The sequence below is a fragment of the Pleuronectes platessa genome, chromosome 24 (genome assembly GCF_947347685.1).
Source record: "Pleuronectes platessa chromosome 24, fPlePla1.1, whole genome shotgun sequence".
NCBI classification, from domain to species: Eukaryota; Metazoa; Chordata; class Actinopteri; order Pleuronectiformes; family Pleuronectidae; genus Pleuronectes; species Pleuronectes platessa.
In genome coordinates, this window is record NC_070649.1 from 14,743,961 (window position 1) to 14,763,537 (window position 19,577).

Sequence of the window (19,577 nt, forward strand, 5' to 3'; positions counted from 1 at the left end):
ACTGGTGATCAGCCCTGTGTTAGACTGGTGATCCTCCCTGTGTTGGACTGGTGATCAGCACTGTGTTGGACCGGTGATGAGCCCTGTGTTGCACTGGTGATCCTCCCTTTGATGGGCTGGTTATCAGCCCTGTGATGGACTGGTGATCCTCCCTGTGCTAGATTGGTGATCCTCTCTGTGATGGACTAGTGATCCTCCCTGTGATGGACTGGTGATCAGCCCTGTGATGGACTGGTGATCCTTCCTGTATTGGACTGGTGATCCTCCCTGTGATGGACTGGTGATCCTCCCTGTGTGGGACTGGTGATCAGACCTGTGATGGACTGGTGATGAGCCCTGTGATGGACTGGTGATCAGCCCTATGTTGGACTGGTGATCAGACCTGTGATGGACTGGTGATGAGCCCTGTCATGGACTGGTGATCCTCCCTGTGATGGATTGGTGATCCTCCCTCTGATGGACTGGTGATCAGCCCTGTGATGGACTGGTGATCCTCCCTGTGATGGATTGGTGATCCTCCCTGTGATGGACTGGTGATCCTCCCTGTGATGGACTGGTGATCAGCCCTGTTATGGACTGGTGATCAGACCTGTGATGGACTGGTGATGAGCCCTGTGATGGACTGGTGATCAGCCCTATGTTGAACTGGTGATCAGCCCTGTGATGGACTGGTGATCCTACCTCTAATGGACTGGTGATCAGCCCTGTGATGGACTGGTGATCCTACCTGTGCTGGATTAGTGATCCTCCCTGTAATGGACTGGTGATCCTCCCTGTGATGGACTGGTGATCCTCCCTCTGATGGACTGGTGATCAGCCCTATGATGGACTGGTGATCCTCTCTGTGATGGACTGGTTATCCTCCCTTTGATGGACTGGTGATGAGCCCTGTGATGGACTGGTGATCAGCCCTGTGTTGGACTGGTGATCCTCCCTGTGTTGGACTGGTGATCAGCCCTGTGTTGGACCGGTGATGATCCCTGTGTTGGACTGGTGATCCTCCCTTTGATGGACTGGTGATCCTCCCTTTGATGGGCTGGTTACCAGCCCTGTGATGGACTGGTGATCCTCCCTTTGATGGACTGGTGATCCTCCCTTTGATGGACTGGTTATAGCCCCTGTGATGGACTGGTTATCAGCCATGTGATGGACTGGTGATCCTCCCTTTGATGGACTGGTGATCCTTCCTGTATTGGACTGGTGATCAGACCTGTGTTGGACTGGTGATCAGACCTGTGATGGACTGGTGATGAGCCCTGTGATGGACTGGTGATCAGCCCTATGTTGAACTGGTGATCAGACCTGTGATGGACTGGTGATGAGCCCTGTCATGGACTGGTTATCCTCCTTGTGATGGACTGGTGATCCTCCCTCTAATGGACTGGTGATCAGCCCTGTGATGGACTGGTGATCCTACCTGTGCTGGATTAGTGATCCTCCCTGTAATGGACTGGTGATCCTCCCTGTGATGGACTGGTGATCCTCCCTTTGATGGACTGGTGATGAGCCCTGTGATGGACTGGTGATCAGCCCTGTGTTGGACTGGTGATCCTCCCTGTGTTGGACTGGTGATCAGCCCTATGTTGGACCGGTGATGAGCCCTGTGTTGGACTGGTGATCCTCCCTTTGATGGACTGGTGATCCTCCCTTTGATGGGCTGGTTACCAGCCCTGTGATGGACTGGTGATCCTCCCTTTGATGGACTGGTGATCCTCCCTTTGATGGACTGGTTATAGCCCCTGTGATGGACTGGTTATCAGCCATGTGATGGACTGGTGATCCTCCCTTTGATGGACTGGTGATCCTTCCTGTATTGGACTGGTGATCAGACCTGTGTTGGACTGGTGATCAGACCTGTGATGGACTGGTGATGAGCCCTGTGATGGACTGGTGATCAGCCCTGTGATGGACTGGTGATCCTCCCGGTGATGGACTGGTGATCAGCTCTGTGTTGGACCGGTGATGAGCCCTGTGTTGGACTGGTTATCCTCCCTTTGATGGACTGGTGATCCTCCCTCTGATGGACTGGTGATCAGCCCTGTGATGGACTGGTGATCCTCCCTGTGATGGATTGGTGATCCTCACTGTGATGGACGGGTGATCCTCCCTGTGATGGACTGGTGTTCCTTCCTGTGATGGACTGGTGATGAGCCCTGTGATGGACTGGTGATCAGCCCTGTGTTGGACTGGTGATCCTCCCTGTGTTGGACAGGTGATCAGCCCTGTGTTGGACCGGTGATGAGCCCTGTGTTGGACTGGTGATCCTCCCTTTGATGGACTGGTGATCCTCCCTTTGATGGGCTGGTTACCAGCCCTGTGCTGGATTGGTGATCCTCCCTGTGATGGACTGGTGATCCTCCCTGTGATGGACTGGTGATCAGCCCTGTGATGGACTGGTGATCCTCCCTGTGCTGGATTGGTGATCCTCCCTGTGATGGACTGGTGATCCTCCCTGTGATGGACTGGTGATCAGCCCTGTGATGGACTGGTGATCCTCCCTGTGATGGACTGGTGATCCTTCCTCTGATGGACTGGTGATCCTCCCTGTGATGGACTGGTGATCAGCCCTGTGATGGACTGTTGATCCTCCCGGTGATGGACTGGTTATAGCCCCTGTGATGGACTGGTGATCCTCCCTTTGATGGACTGGTGATCCTTCTTGTATTGGACTGGTGATCAGACCTGTGTTGGACTGGTGATCAGACCTGTGATGGACTGGTGATGAGCCCTGTGATGGACTGGTGATCAGCCCTATGTTGAACTGGTGATCAGCCCTGTGATGGACTGGTGATCCTACCTGTGCTGGATTAGTGATCCTCCCTGTGATGGACTGGTGATCCTCCCTGTGATGGACTGGTGATCAGCCCTGTGATGGACTGGTGATCCTCCCTTTGATGGACTGGTGATCAGCCCTGTGATGGACTGGTGATCCTCCCGGTGATGGACTGGTGATCAGCCCTGTTTTAGACTGGTGATCCTCCCTGTGTTGGACTGGTGATCAGCCCTGTGTTGGACCGGTGATGAGCCCTGTGTTGGACTGGTGATCCTCCCTTTGATGGACTTGTGATCCTCCCTTTGATGGGCTGGTTATCAGCCCTGTGATGGACTGGTGATCCTCCCTTTGATGGACTGGTGATCCTCTCTTTGATGGACTGGTTACAGCCCCTTTGATGGACTGGTTATCAGCCATGTGATGGACTGGTGATCCTCCCTTTGATGGACTGGTTATCAGCCATGTGATGGACTGGTAATCCTCCATTTGATGGACTGGTGATCAGCCCTGTGATGGACTGGTGATCAGCCCTGTGATGGACTGGTGATCCTCCCTGTGATGGACTGGTGATCCTCCCTCTGATGGACTGGTGATCAGCCCTATGATGGACTGGTGATCCTCTCTGTGATGGACTGGTGATCCTCCCTTTGATGGACTGGTGATGAGCCCTGTGATGGACTGGTGATCAGCCCTGTGTTGGACTGGTGATCCTCCCTGTGTTGGACTGGTGATCAGCCCTGTGTTGGACCGGTGATGAGCCCTGTGTTGGACTGGTGATCCTCCCTTTGATGGACTGGTGATCCTCCCTTTGATGGGCTGGTTACCAGCCCTGTGATGGACTGGTGATCCTCCCTTTGATGGACTGGTGATCCTCCCTTTGATGGACTGGTTATAGCCCCTGTGATGGACTGGTTATCAGCCATGTGATGGACTGGTGATCCTCCCTTTGATGGACTGGTGATCCTTCCTGTATTGGACTGGTGATCAGACCTGTGTTGGACTGGTGATCAGACCTGTGATGGACTGGTGATGAGCCCTGTGATGGACTGGTGATCAGCCCTATGTTGAACTGGTGATCAGACCTGTGATGGACTGGTGATGAGCCCTGTCATGGACTGGTTATCCTCCTTGTGATGGACTGGTGATCCTCCCTCTAATGGACTGGTGATCAGCCCTGTGATGGACTGGTGATCCTACCTGTGCTGGATTAGTGATCCTCCCTGTAATGGACTGGTGATCCTCCCTGTGATGGACTGGTGATCCTCCCTTTGATGGACTGGTGATGAGCCCTGTGATGGACTGGTGATCAGCCCTGTGTTGGACTGGTGATCCTCCCTGTGTTGGACTGGTGATCAGCCCTATGTTGGACCGGTGATGAGCCCTGTGTTGGACTGGTGATCCTCCCTTTGATGGACTGGTGATCCTCCCTTTGATGGGCTGGTTACCAGCCCTGTGATGGACTGGTGATCCTCCCTTTGATGGACTGGTGATCCTCCCTTTGATGGACTGGTTATAGCCCCTGTGATGGACTGGTTATCAGCCATGTGATGGACTGGTGATCCTCCCTTTGATGGACTGGTGATCCTTCCTGTATTGGACTGGTGATCAGACCTGTGTTGGACTGGTGATCAGACCTGTGATGGACTGGTGATGAGCCCTGTGATGGACTGGTGATCAGCCCTATGTTGAACTGGTGATCAGCCCTGTGATGGACTGGTGATCCTACCTCTAATGGACTGGTGATCAGCCCTGTGATGGACTGGTGATCCTACCTGTGCTGGATTAGTGATCCTCCCTGTAATGGACTGGTGATCCTCCCTGTGATGGATTGGTGATCCTCCCTGTGATGGACTGTTGATCCTCCCTGTGATGGACTGGTGATCCTCCCTCTGATGGACTGGTGATCCTCCCTGTGATGGACTGGTGATCCTTCCTGTGATGGACTGGTGATGAGCCCTGTGATGGACTGGTGATCAGCCCTGTGTTGGACTGGTGATCAGCCCTGTGATGGACTGGTGATCCTCCCGGTGATGGACTGGTGATCAGCTCTGTGTTGGACCGGTGATGAGCCCTGTGTTGGACTGGTTATCCTCCCTTTGATGGACTGGTGATCCTCCCTCTGATGGACTGGTGATCAGCCCTGTGATGGACTGGTGATCCTCCCTGTGATGGATTGGTGATCCTCACTGTGATGGACGGGTGATCCTCCCTGTGATGGACTGGTGTTCCTTCCTGTGATGGACTGGTGATGAGCCCTGTGATGGACTGGTGATCAGCCCTGTGTTGGACTGGTGATCCTCCCTGTGTTGGACAGGTGATCAGCCCTGTGTTGGACCGGTGATGAGCCCTGTGTTGCACTGGTGATCCTCCCTTTGATGGGCTGGTTATCAGCCCTGTGATGGACTGGTGATCCTCCCTGTGCTAGATTGGTGATCCTCCCTGTGATGGACTAGTGATCCTCCCTGTGATGGACTGGTGATCAGCCCTGTGATGGACTGGTGATCCTTCCTGTATTGGACTGGTGATCCTCCCTGTGATGGACTGGTGATCCTCCCTGTGTTGGACTGGTGATCAGACCTGTGATGGACTGGTGATGAGCCCTGTGATGGACTGGTGATCAGCCCTATGTTGGACTGGTGATCAGACCTGTGATGGACTGGTGATGAGCCCTGTCATGGACTGGTGATCCTCCCTGTGATGGATTGGTGATCCTCCCTGTGATGGACTGGTGATCCTCCCTGTGATGGACTGGTGATCAGCCCTGTTATGGACTGGTGATCAGACCTGTGATGGACTGGTGATCAGCCCATCGATGGACTGGTGATCCTCCCGGTGATGGACTGGTGATCAGCCCTGTGTTAGACTGGTGATCCTCTCTGTGTTGGACTGGTGATCAGCCCTGTGTTGGACCGGTGATGAGCCCTGTGTTGGACTGGTGATCCTCCCTTTGATGGACTGGTGATCCTCCCTTTGATGGGCTGGTTATCAGCCCTGTGATGGACTGGTGATCCTCCCTTTGATGGACTGGTGATCCTCCCTTTGATGGACTGGTTATAGCCCCTTTGATGGACTGGTTATCAGCCATGTGATGGACTGGTGATCCTCCCTTTGATGGACTGGTGATCAGCCCTGTGATGGACTGGTGATCCTCCTTGTTATGGACTGGTGATCCTCCCTCTGATGGACTGGTGATCAGCCCTGTGATGGACTGGTGATCCTCCCTGTGCTGGATTCGTGATCCTCCCTGTGATGGACTGGTGATCCTCCCTGTGATGGACTGGTGATCAGCACTGTGATGGACTGGTGATCCTCCCTGTGATGGACTGGTGATCCTCCCTCTGATGGACTGGTGATCAGCCCTATGATGGACTGGTGATCCTCTCTGTGATGGACTGGTGATCCTCCCTTTGATGGACTGGTGATCATCCCTTTGATGGACTGGTTATAACCCCTTCGATGGACTGGTTATCAGCCATGTGATGGATTGGTGATCCTCCCTTTTATGGACTGGTTTTCAGCCCTGTGATGGACTGGTGATCCTCCTTTTGATGGACTGGGTATCCTCCCTCTGATGGACTGGTGATCAGCCCTGTGATGGACTGGTGATCCTCCCTTTGATGGACTGGTGATCAGCCCTGTGATGGACTAGTGATCCTCCCTGTGATGGACTGGTGATCAGCCCTGTGATGGACTGGTGATCCTTCCTGTATTGGACTGGTGATCCTCCCTGTGATGGACTGGTGATCCTCCCTGTGTTGGACTGGTGATCAGACCTGTGATGGACTGGTGATCCTTTCTGTGATGGACTGGTGATGAGCACTGTGATGGACTGGTGATCAGCCCTGTGTTGGACTGGTGATCCTCCCTGTGCTGGATTGGTGATCCTCCCTGTGATGGACTGGTGATCCTCCCTGTGATGGACTGGTGATCAGCCCTGTGATGGACTGGTGATCCTCCCTGTGATGGACTGGTGATCCTTCCTCTGATGGACTGGTGATCCTCCCTGTGATGGACTGGTGATCAGCCCTGTGATGGACTAGTGATCCTCCCTGTGATGGACTGGTGATCAGCCCTGTGATGGACTGGTGATCCTTCCTGTATTGGACTGGTGATCCTCCCTGTGATGGACTGGTGATCCTCCCTGTGTTGGACTGGTGATCAGACCTGTGATGGACTGGTGATGAGCCCTGTGATGGACTGGTGATCAGCCCTATGTTGGACTGGTGATCAGACCTGTGATGGACTGGTGATGAGCCCTGTCATGGACTGGTGATCCTCCCTGTGATGGATTGGTGATCCTCCCTGTGATGGACTGGTGATCCTCCCTGTGATGGACTGGTGATCAGCCCTGTTATGGACTGGTGATCAGACCTGTGATGGACTGGTGATCAGCCCATCGATGGACTGGTGATCCTCCCGGTGATGGACTGGTGATCAGCCCTGTGTTAGACTGGTGATCCTCTCTGTGTTGGACTGGTGATCAGCCCTGTGTTGGACCGGTGATGAGCCCTGTGTTGGACTGGTGATCCTCCCTTTGATGGACTGGTGATCCTCCCTTTGATGGGCTGGTTATCAGCCCTGTGATGGACTGGTGATCCTCCCTTTGATGGACTGGTGATCCTCCCTTTGATGGACTGGTTATAGCCCCTTTGATGGACTGGTTATCAGCCATGTGATGGACTGGTGATCCTCCCTTTGATGGACTGGTGATCAGCCCTGTGATGGACTGGTGATCCTCCTTGTTATGGACTGGTGATCCTCCCTCTGATGGACTGGTGATCAGCCCTGTGATGGACTGGTGATCCTCCCTGTGCTGGATTCGTGATCCTCCCTGTGATGGACTGGTGATCCTCCCTGTGATGGACTGGTGATCAGCACTGTGATGGACTGGTGATCCTCCCTGTGATGGACTGGTGATCCTCCCTCTGATGGACTGGTGATCAGCCCTATGATGGACTGGTGATCCTCTCTGTGATGGACTGGTGATCCTCCCTTTGATGGACTGGTGATCATCCCTTTGATGGACTGGTTATAACCCCTTCGATGGACTGGTTATCAGCCATGTGATGGATTGGTGATCCTCCCTTTTATGGACTGGTTTTCAGCCCTGTGATGGACTGGTGATCCTCCTTTTGATGGACTGGGTATCCTCCCTCTGATGGACTGGTGATCAGCCCTGTGATGGACTGGTGATCCTCCCTTTGATGGACTGGTGATCAGCCCTGTGATGGACTAGTGATCCTCCCTGTGATGGACTGGTGATCAGCCCTGTGATGGACTGGTGATCCTTCCTGTATTGGACTGGTGATCCTCCCTGTGATGGACTGGTGATCCTCCCTGTGTTGGACTGGTGATCAGACCTGTGATGGACTGGTGATCCTTTCTGTGATGGACTGGTGATGAGCACTGTGATGGACTGGTGATCAGCCCTGTGTTGGACTGGTGATCCTCCCTGTGCTGGATTGGTGATCCTCCCTGTGATGGACTGGTGATCCTCCCTGTGATGGACTGGTGATCAGCCCTGTGATGGACTGGTGATCCTCCCTGTGATGGACTGGTGATCCTTCCTCTGATGGACTGGTGATCCTCCCTGTGATGGACTGGTGATCAGCCCTGTGATGGACTGTTGATCCTCCCGGTGATGGACTGGTGATCAGCCCTGTGTTAGACTGGTGATCCTCCCTGTGTTGGACTGGTGATCAGCACTGTGTTGGACCGGTGATGAGCCCTGTGTTGCACTGGTGATCCTCCCTTTGATGGGCTGGTTATCAGCCCTGTGATGGACTGGTGATCCTCCCTGTGCTAGATTGGTGATCCTCCCTGTGATGGACTAGTGATCCTCCCTGTGATGGACTGGTGATCAGCCCTGTGATGGACTGGTGATCCTCCCTGTATTGGACTGGTGATCCTCCCTGTGATGGACTGGTGATCCTCCCTGTGTTGGACTGGTGATCAGACCTGTGATGGACTGGTGATGAGCCCTGTGATGGACTGGTGATCAGCCCTATGTTGGACTGGTGATCAGACCTGTGATGGACTGGTGATGAGCCCTGTCATGGACTGGTGATCCTCCCTGTGATGGATTGGTGATCCTCCCTCTGATGGACTGGTGATCAGCCCTGTGATGGACTGGTGATCCTCCCTGTGATGGATTGGTGATCCTCCCTGTGATGGACTGGTGTTCCTCCCTGTGATGGACTGGTGATCAGCCCTGTTATGGACTGGTGATCAGACCTGTGATGGACTGGTGATCAGCCCATCGATGGACTGGTGATCCTCCCGGTGATGGACTGGTGATCAGCCCTGTGTTAGACTGTTGATCCTCTCTGTGTTGGACTGGTGATCAGCCCTGTGTTGGACCGGTGATGAGCCCTGTGTTGGACTGGTGATCCTCCCTTTGATGGGCTGGTTATCGGCCCTGTGATGGACTGGTGATCCTCCCTTTGATGGACTGGTGATCCTCTCTTTGATGGACTGGTTATAGCCCCTTTGATGGACTGGTTATCAGCCATGTGATGGACTGGTGATCCTCCCTTTGATGGACTGGTGATCAGCCCTGTGATGGACTGGTGATCCTCCTTGTTATGGACTGGTGATCCTCCCTCTGATGGACTGGTGATCAGCCCTGTGATGGACTGGTGATCCTCCCTGTGCTGGATTCGTGATCCTCACTGTGATGGACTGGTGATCCTCCCTGTGATGGACTGGTGATCAGCACTGTGATGGACTGGTGATCCTCCCTGTGATGGACTGGTGATCCTCCCTCTGATGGACTGGTGATCAGCCCTATGATGGACTGGTGATCCTCTCTGTGATGGACTGGTGATCCTCCCTTTGATGGACTGGTGATCATCCCTTTGATGGACTGGTTATAACCCCTTCGATGGACTGGTTATCAGCCATGTGATGGATTGGTGATCCTCCCTTTTATGGACTGGTTTTCAGCCCTGTGATGGACTGGTGATCCTCCTTTTGATGGACTGGGGATCCTCCCTCTGAGGGACTGGTGATAAGCCCTGTGATGGACTGGTGATCCTCCCTTTGATGGACTGGTGATCAGCCCTGTGATGGACTAGTGATCCTCCCTGTGATGGACTGGTGATCAGCCCTGTGATGGACTGGTGATCCTTCCTGTATTGGACTGGTGATCCTCCCTGTGATGGACTGGTGATCCTCCCTGTGTTGGACTGGTGATCAGACCTGTGATGGACTGGTGATGAGCCCTGTGATGGACTGGTGATCAGCCCTATGTTGGACTGGTGATCAGACCTGTGATGGACTGGTGATGAGCCCTGTCATGGACTGGTGATCCTCCCTGTGATGGATTGGTGATCCTCCCTCTGATGGACTGGTGATCAGCCCTGTGATGGACTGGTGATCCTCCCTGTGATGGATTGGTGATCCTCCCTGTGATGGACTGGTGATCCTCCCTGTGATGGACTGGTGATCCTCCCTGTGTTGGACTGGTGATCAGCACTGTGTTGGACCGGTGATGAGCCCTGTGTTGCACTGGTGATCCTCCCTTTGATGGGCTGGTTATCAGCCCTGTGATGGACTGGTGATCCTCCCTGTGCTAGATTGGTGATCCTCTCTGTGATGGACTAGTGATCCTCCCTGTGATGGACTGGTGATCAGCCCTGTGATGGACTGGTGATCCTTCCTGTATTGGACTGGTGATCCTCCCTGTGATGGACTGGTGATCCTCCCTGTGTGGGACTGGTGATCAGACCTGTGATGGACTGGTGATGAGCCCTGTGATGGACTGGTGATCAGCCCTATGTTGGACTGGTGATCAGACCTGTGATGGACTGGTGATGAGCCCTGTCATGGACTGGTGATCCTCCCTGTGATGGATTGGTGATCCTCCCTCTGATGGACTGGTGATCAGCCCTGTGATGGACTGGTGATCCTCCCTGTGATGGATTGGTGATCCTCCCTGTGATGGACTGGTGATCCTCCCTGTGATGGACTGGTGATCAGCCCTGTTATGGACTGGTGATCAGACCTGTGATGGACTGGTGATGAGCCCTGTGATGGACTGGTGATCAGCCCTATGTTGAACTGGTGATCAGCCCTGTGATGGACTGGTGATCCTACCTCTAATGGACTGGTGATCAGCCCTGTGATGGACTGGTGATCCTACCTGTGCTGGATTAGTGATCCTCCCTGTAATGGACTGGTGATCCTCCCTGTGATGGACTGGTGATCCTCCCTCTGATGGACTGGTGATCAGCCCTATGATGGACTGGTGATCCTCTCTGTGATGGACTGGTGATCCTCCCTTTGATGGACTGGTGATGAGCCCTGTGATGGACTGGTGATCAGCCCTGTGTTGGACTGGTGATCCTCCCTGTGTTGGACTGGTGATCAGCCCTGTGTTGGACCGGTGATGAGCCCTGTGTTGGACTGGTGATCCTCCCTTTGATGGACTGGTGATCCTCCCTTTGATGGGCTGGTTACCAGCCCTGTGATGGACTGGTGATCCTCCCTTTGATGGACTGGTGATCCTCCCTTTGATGGACTGGTTATAGCCCCTGTGATGGACTGGTTATCAGCCATGTGATGGACTGGTGATCCTCCCTTTGATGGACTGGTGATCCTTCCTGTATTGGACTGGTGATCAGACCTGTGTTGGACTGGTGATCAGACCTGTGATGGACTGGTGATGAGCCCTGTGATGGACTGGTGATCAGCCCTATGTTGAACTGGTGATCAGACCTGTGATGGACTGGTGATGAGCCCTGTCATGGACTGGTTATCCTCCTTGTGATGGACTGGTGATCCTCCCTCTAATGGACTGGTGATCAGCCCTGTGATGGACTGGTGATCCTACCTGTGCTGGATTAGTGATCCTCCCTGTAATGGATTGGTGATCCTCCCTGTGATGGACTGGTGATCCTCCCTTTGATGGACTGGTGATGAGCCCTGTGATGGACTGGTGATCAGCCCTGTGTTGGACTGGTGATCCTCCCTGTGTTGGACTGGTGATCAGCCCTATGTTGGACCGGTGATGAGCCCTGTGTTGGACTGGTGATCCTCCCTTTGATGGACTGGTGATCCTCCCTTTGATGGGCTGGTTACCAGCCCTGTGATGGACTGGTGATCCTCCCTTTGATGGACTGGTGATCCTCCCTTTGATGGACTGGTTATAGCCCCTGTGATGGACTGGTTATCAGCCATGTGATGGACTGGTGATCCTCCCTTTGATGGACTGGTGATCCTTCCTGTATTGGACTGGTGATCAGACCTGTGTTGGACTGGTGATCAGACCTGTGATGGACTGGTGATGAGCCCTGTGATGGACTGGTGATCAGCCCTGTGATGGACTGGTGATCCTCCCGGTGATGGACTGGTGATCAGCTCTGTGTTGGACCGGTGATGAGCCCTGTGTTGGACTGGTTATCCTCCCTTTGATGGACTGGTGATCCTCCCTCTGATGGACTGGTGATCAGCCCTGTGATGGACTGGTGATCCTCCCTGTGATGGATTGGTGATCCTCACTGTGATGGACGGGTGATCCTCCCTGTGATGGACTGGTGTTCCTTCCTGTGATGGACTGGTGATGAGCCCTGTGATGGACTGGTGATCAGCCCTGTGTTGGACTGGTGATCCTCCCTGTGTTGGACAGGTGATCAGCCCTGTGTTGGACCGGTGATGAGCCCTGTGTTGGACTGGTGATCCTCCCTTTGATGGACTGGTGATCCTCCCTTTGATGGGCTGGTTACCAGCCCTGTGCTGGATTGGTGATCCTCCCTGTGATGGACTGGTGATCCTCCCTGTGATGGACTGGTGATCAGCCCTGTGATGGACTGGTGATCCTCCCTGTGATGGACTGGTGATCCTTCCTCTGATGGACTGGTGATCCTCCCTGTGATGGACTGGTGATCAGCCCTGTGATGGACTGTTGATCCTCCCGGTGATGGACTGGTTATAGCCCCTGTGATGGACTGGTGATCCTCCCTTTGATGGACTGGTGATCCTTCCTGTATTGGACTGGTGATCAGACCTGTGTTGGACTGGTGATCAGACCTGTGATGGACTGGTGATGAGCCCTGTGATGGACTGGTGATCAGCCCTATGTTGAACTGGTGATCAGCCCTGTGATGGACTGGTGATCCTACCTGTGCTGGATTAGTGATCCTCCCTGTGATGGACTGGTGATCCTCCCTGTGATGGACTGGTGATCAGCCCTGTGATGGACTGGTGATCCTCCCTTTGATGGACTGGTGATCAGCCCTGTGATGGACTGGTGATCCTCCCGGTGATGGACTGGTGATCAGCCCTGTTTTAGACTGGTGATCCTCCCTGTGTTGGACTGGTGATCAGCCCTGTGTTGGACCGGTGATGAGCCCTGTGTTGGACTGGTGATCCTCCCTTTGATGGACTTGTGATCCTCCCTTTGATGGGCTGGTTATCAGCCCTGTGATGGACTGGTGATCCTCCCTTTGATGGACTGGTGATCCTCTCTTTGATGGACTGGTTACAGCCCCTTTGATGGACTGGTTATCAGCCATGTGATGGACTGGTGATCCTCCCTTTGATGGACTGGTTATCAGCCATGTGATGGACTGGTAATCCTCCATTTGATGGACTGGTGATCAGCCCTGTGATGGACTGGTGATCAGCCCTGTGATGGACTGGTGATCCTCCCTGTGATGGACTGGTGATCCTCCCTCTGATGGACTGGTGATCAGCCCTATGATGGACTGGTGATCCTCTCTGTGATGGACTGGTGATCCTCCCTTTGATGGACTGGTGATGAGCCCTGTGATGGACTGGTGATCAGCCCTGTGTTGGACTGGTGATCCTCCCTGTGTTGGACTGGTGATCAGCCCTGTGTTGGACCGGTGATGAGCCCTGTGTTGGACTGGTGATCCTCCCTTTGATGGACTGGTGATCCTCCCTTTGATGGGCTGGTTACCAGCCCTGTGATGGACTGGTGATCCTCCCTTTGATGGACTGGTGATCCTCCCTTTGATGGACTGGTTATAGCCCCTGTGATGGACTGGTTATCAGCCATGTGATGGACTGGTGATCCTCCCTTTGATGGACTGGTGATCCTTCCTGTATTGGACTGGTGATCAGACCTGTGTTGGACTGGTGATCAGACCTGTGATGGACTGGTGATGAGCCCTGTGATGGACTGGTGATCAGCCCTATGTTGAACTGGTGATCAGACCTGTGATGGACTGGTGATGAGCCCTGTCATGGACTGGTTATCCTCCTTGTGATGGACTGGTGATCCTCCCTCTAATGGACTGGTGATCAGCCCTGTGATGGACTGGTGATCCTACCTGTGCTGGATTAGTGATCCTCCCTGTAATGGACTGGTGATCCTCCCTGTGATGGACTGGTGATCCTCCCTTTGATGGACTGGTGATGAGCCCTGTGATGGACTGGTGATCAGCCCTGTGTTGGACTGGTGATCCTCCCTGTGTTGGACTGGTGATCAGCCCTATGTTGGACCGGTGATGAGCCCTGTGTTGGACTGGTGATCCTCCCTTTGATGGACTGGTGATCCTCCCTTTGATGGGCTGGTTACCAGCCCTGTGATGGACTGGTGATCCTCCCTTTGATGGACTGGTGATCCTCCCTTTGATGGACTGGTTATAGCCCCTGTGATGGACTGGTTATCAGCCATGTGATGGACTGGTGATCCTCCCTTTGATGGACTGGTGATCCTTCCTGTATTGGACTGGTGATCAGACCTGTGTTGGACTGGTGATCAGACCTGTGATGGACTGGTGATGAGCCCTGTGATGGACTGGTGATCAGCCCTATGTTGAACTGGTGATCAGCCCTGTGATGGACTGGTGATCCTCCCTGTGATGGACTGATGATCCTCCCTCTGATGGACTGGTGATCAGCCCTGTGATGGACTGGTGATCCTCCCTGTGATGGATTGGTGATCCTTCCTTTGATGGACTGGTGATCAGCCCTGTGATGGACTGGTGATCCTCCTTGTGATGGACTGGTGATCCTCCCTGTGATGGATTGGTGATCCTCCCTGTGATGGACTGTTGATCCTCCCTGTGATGGACTGGTGATCCTCCCTCTGATGGACTGGTGATCCTCCCTGTGATGGACTGGTGATCCTTCCTGTGATGGACTGGTGATGAGCCCTGTGATGGACTGGTGATCAGCCCTGTGTTGGACTGGTGATCAGCCCTGTGATGGACTGGTGATCCTCCCGGTGATGGACTGGTGATCAGCTCTGTGTTGGACCGGTGATGAGCCCTGTGTTGGACTGGTTATCCTCCCTTTGATGGACTGGTGATCCTCCCTCTGATGGACTGGTGATCAGCCCTGTGATGGACTGGTGATCCTCCCTGTGATGGATTGGTGATCCTCACTGTGATGGACGGGTGATCCTCCCTGTGATGGACTGGTGTTCCTTCCTGTGATGGACTGGTGATGAGCCCTGTGATGGACTGGTGATCAGCCCTGTGTTGGACTGGTGATCCTCCCTGTGTTGGACAGGTGATCAGCCCTGTGTTGGACCGGTGATGAGCCCTGTGTTGGACTGGTGATCCTCCCTTTGATGGACTGGTGATCCTCCCTTTGATGGGCTGGTTACCAGCCCTGTGATGGACTGGTGATCCTCCCTTTGATGGACTGGTGATCCTCTCTTTGATGGACTGGTTACAGCCCCTTTGATGGACTGGTTATCAGCCATGTGATGGACTGGTGATCCTCCCTTTGATGGACTGGTTATCAGCCATGTGATGGACTGGTAATCCTCCATTTGATGGACTGGTGATCAGCCCTGTGATGGACTGGTGATCAGCCCTGTGATGGACTGGTGATCCTCCCTGTGCTGGATTGGTGATCCTCCCTGTGATGGACTGGTGATCCTCCCTGTGATGGACTGGTGATCAGCCCTGTGTTAGACTGGTGATCCTCCCTGTGTTGGACTGGTGATCAGCCCTGTGTTGGACCGGTGATGAGCCCTGTGTTGGACTGGTGATCCTCCCTTTGATGGACTGGTGATCCTCCCTTTGATGGGCTGGTTACCAGCGCTGTGATGGACTGGTGATCCTCCCTTTGATGGACTGGTGATCCTCCCTTTGATGGACTGGTTATAGCCCCTGTGATGGACTGGTTATCAGCCATGTGATGGACTGGTGATCCTCCCTGTGATGGATTGGTGATCCTCCCTGTGATGGACTGTTGATCCTCCCTGTGATGGACTGGTGATCCTCCCTCTGATGGACTGGTGATCCTCCCTGTGATGGACTGGTGATCCTTTCTGTGATGGACTGGTGATGAGCCCTGTGATGGACTGGTGATCAGCCCTGTGTTGGACTGGTGATCCTCCCTGTGATGGACTGGTGATCGTCCCTGTGATGGACTGGTTATAGCCCCTGTGATGGACTGGTAATCAGCCATGTGATGGACTGGTGATCCTCCCTGTGATGGATTGGTGATCCTCCCTGTGATGGACTGTTGATCCTCCCTGTGATGGACTGGTGATCCTCCCTCTGATGGACTGGTGATCCTCCCTGTGATGGACTGGTGATCCTTTCTGTGATGGACTGGTGATGAGCACTGTGATGGACTGGTGATCAGCCCTGTGTTGGACTGGTGATCCTCCCTGTGCTGGATTGGTGATCCTCCCTGTGATGGACTGGTGATCCTCCCTGTGATGGACTGGTGATCAGCCCTGTGATGGACTGGTGATCCTCCCTGTGATGGACTGGTGATCCTTCCTCTGATGGACTGGTGATCCTCCCTGTGATGGACTGGTGATCAGCCCTGTGATGGACTGTTGATCCTCCCGGTGATGGACTGGTGATCAGCCCTGTGTTAGACTGGTGATCCTCCCTGTGTTGGACTGGTGATCAGCACTGTGTTGGACCGGTGATGAGCCCTGTGTTGCACTGGTGATCCTCCCTTTGATGGGCTGGTTATCAGCCCTGTGATGGACTGGTGATCCTCCCTGTGCTAGATTGGTGATCCTCTCTGTGATGGACTAGTGATCCTCCCTGTGATGGACTGGTGATCAGCCCTGTGATGGACTGGTGATCCTTCCTGTATTGGACTGGTGATCCTCCCTGTGATGGACTGGTGATCCTCCCTGTGTGGGACTGGTGATCAGACCTGTGATGGACTGGTGATGAGCCCTGTGATGGACTGGTGATCAGCCCTATGTTGGACTGGTGATCAGACCTGTGATGGACTGGTGATGAGCCCTGTCATGGACTGGTGATCCTCCCTGTGATGGATTGGTGATCCTCCCTCTGATGGACTGGTGATCAGCCCTGTGATGGACTGGTGATCCTCCCTGTGATGGATTGGTGATCCTCCCTGTGATGGACTGGTGATCCTCCCTGTGATGGACTGGTGATCAGCCCTGTTATGGACTGGTGATCAGACCTGTGATGGACTGGTGATGAGCCCTGTGATGGACTGGTGATCAGCCCTATGTTGAACTGGTGATCAGCCCTGTGATGGACTGGTGATCCTACCTCTAATGGACTGGTGATCAGCCCTGTGATGGACTGGTGATCCTACCTGTGCTGGATTAGTGATCCTCCCTGTAATGGACTGGTGATCCTCCCTGTGATGGACTGGTGATCCTCCCTCTGATGGACTGGTGATCAGCCCTATGATGGACTGGTGATCCTCTCTGTGATGGACTGGTTATCCTCCCTTTGATGGACTGGTGATGAGCCCTGTGATGGACTGGTGATCAGCCCTGTGTTGGACTGGTGATCCTCCCTGTGTTGGACTGGTGATCAGCCCTGTGTTGGACCGGTGATGAGCCCTGTGTTGGACTGGTGATCCTCCCTTTGATGGACTGGTGATCCTCCCTTTGATGGGCTGGTTACCAGCCCTGTGATGGACTGGTGATCCTCCCTTTGATGGACTGGTGATCCTCCCTTTGATGGACTGGTTATAGCCCCTGTGATGGACTGGTTATCAGCCATGTGATGGACTGGTGATCCTCCCTTTGATGGACTGGTGATCCTTCCTGTATTGGACTGGTGATCAGACCTGTGTTGGACTGGTGATCAGACCTGTGATGGACTGGTGATGAGCCCTGTGATGGACTGGTGATCAGCCCTATGTTGAACTGGTGATCAGACCTGTGATGGACTGGTGATGAGCCCTGTCATGGACTGGTTATCCTCCTTGTGATGGACTGGTGATCCTCCCTCTAATGGACTGGTGATCAGCCCTGTGATGGACTGGTGATCCTACCTGTGCTGGATTAGTGATCCTCCCTGTAATGGACTGGTGATCCTCCCTGTGATGGACTGGTGATCCTCCCTTTGATGGACTGGTGATGAGCCCTGTGATGGACTGGTGATCAGCCCTGTGTTGGACTGGTGATCCTCCCTGTGTTGGACTGGTGATCAGCCCTATGTTGGACCGGTGATGAGCCCTGTGTTGGACTGGTGATCCTCCCTTTGATGGACTGGTGATCCTCCCTTTGATGGGCTGGTTACCAGCCCTGTGATGGACTGGTGATCCTCCCTTTGATGGACTGGTGATCCTCCCTTTGATGGACTGGTTATAGCCCCTGTGATGGACTGGTTATCAGCCATGTGATGGACTGGTGATCCTCCCTTTGATGGACTGGTGATCCTTCCTGTATTGGACTGGTGATCAGACCTGTGTTGGACTGGTGATCAGACCTGTGATGGACTGGTGATGAGCCCTGTGATGGACTGGTGATCAGCCCTGTGATGGACTGGTGATCCTCCCGGTGATGGACTGGTGATCAGCTCTGTGTTGGACCGGTGATGAGCCCTGTGTTGGACTGGTTATCCTCCCTTTGATGGACTGGTGATCCTCCCTCTGATGGACTGGTGATCAGCCCTGTGATGGACTGGTGATCCTCCCTGTGATGGATTGGTGATCCTCACTGTGATGGACGGGTGATCCTCCCTGTGATGGACTGGTGTTCCTTCCTGTGATGGACTGGTGATGAGCCCTGTGATGGACTGGTGATCAGCCCTGTGTTGGACTGGTGATCCTCCCTGTGTTGGACAGGTGATCAGCCCTGTGTTGGACCGGTGATGAGCCCTGTGTTGGACTGGTGATCCTCCCTTTGATGGACTGGTGATCCTCCCTTTGATGGGCTGGTTACCAGCCCTGTGCTGGATTGGTGATCCTCCCTGTGATGGACTGGTGATCCTCCCTGTGATGGACTGGTGATCAGCCCTGTGATGGACTGGTGATCCTCCCTGTGATGGACTGGTGATCCTTCCTCTGATGGACTGGTGATCCTCCCTGTGATGGACTGGTGATCAGCCCTGTGATGGACTGTTGATCCTCCCGGTGATGGACTGGTTATAGCCCCTGTGATGGACTGGTGATCCTCCCTTTGATGGACTGGTGATCCTTCCTGTATTGGACTGGTGATCAGACCTGTGTTGGACTGGTGATCAGACCTGTGATGGACTGGTGATGAGCCCTGTGATGGACTGGTGATCAGCCCTATGTTGAACTGGTGATCAGCCCTGTGATGGACTGGTGATCCTACCTGTGCTGGATTAGTGATCCTCCCTGTGATGGACTGGTGATCCTCCCTGTGATGGACTGGTGATCAGCCCTGTGATGGACTGGTGATCCTCCCTTTGATGGACTGGTGATCAGCCCTGTGATGGACTGGTGATCCTCCCGGTGATGGACTGGTGATCAGCCCTGTTTTAGACTGGTGATCCTCCCTGTGTTGGACTGGTGATCAGCCCTGTGTTGGACCGGTGATGAGCCCTGTGTTGGACTGGTGATCCTCCCTTTGATGGACTTGTGATCCTCCCTTTGATGGGCTGGTTATCAGCCCTGTGATGGACTG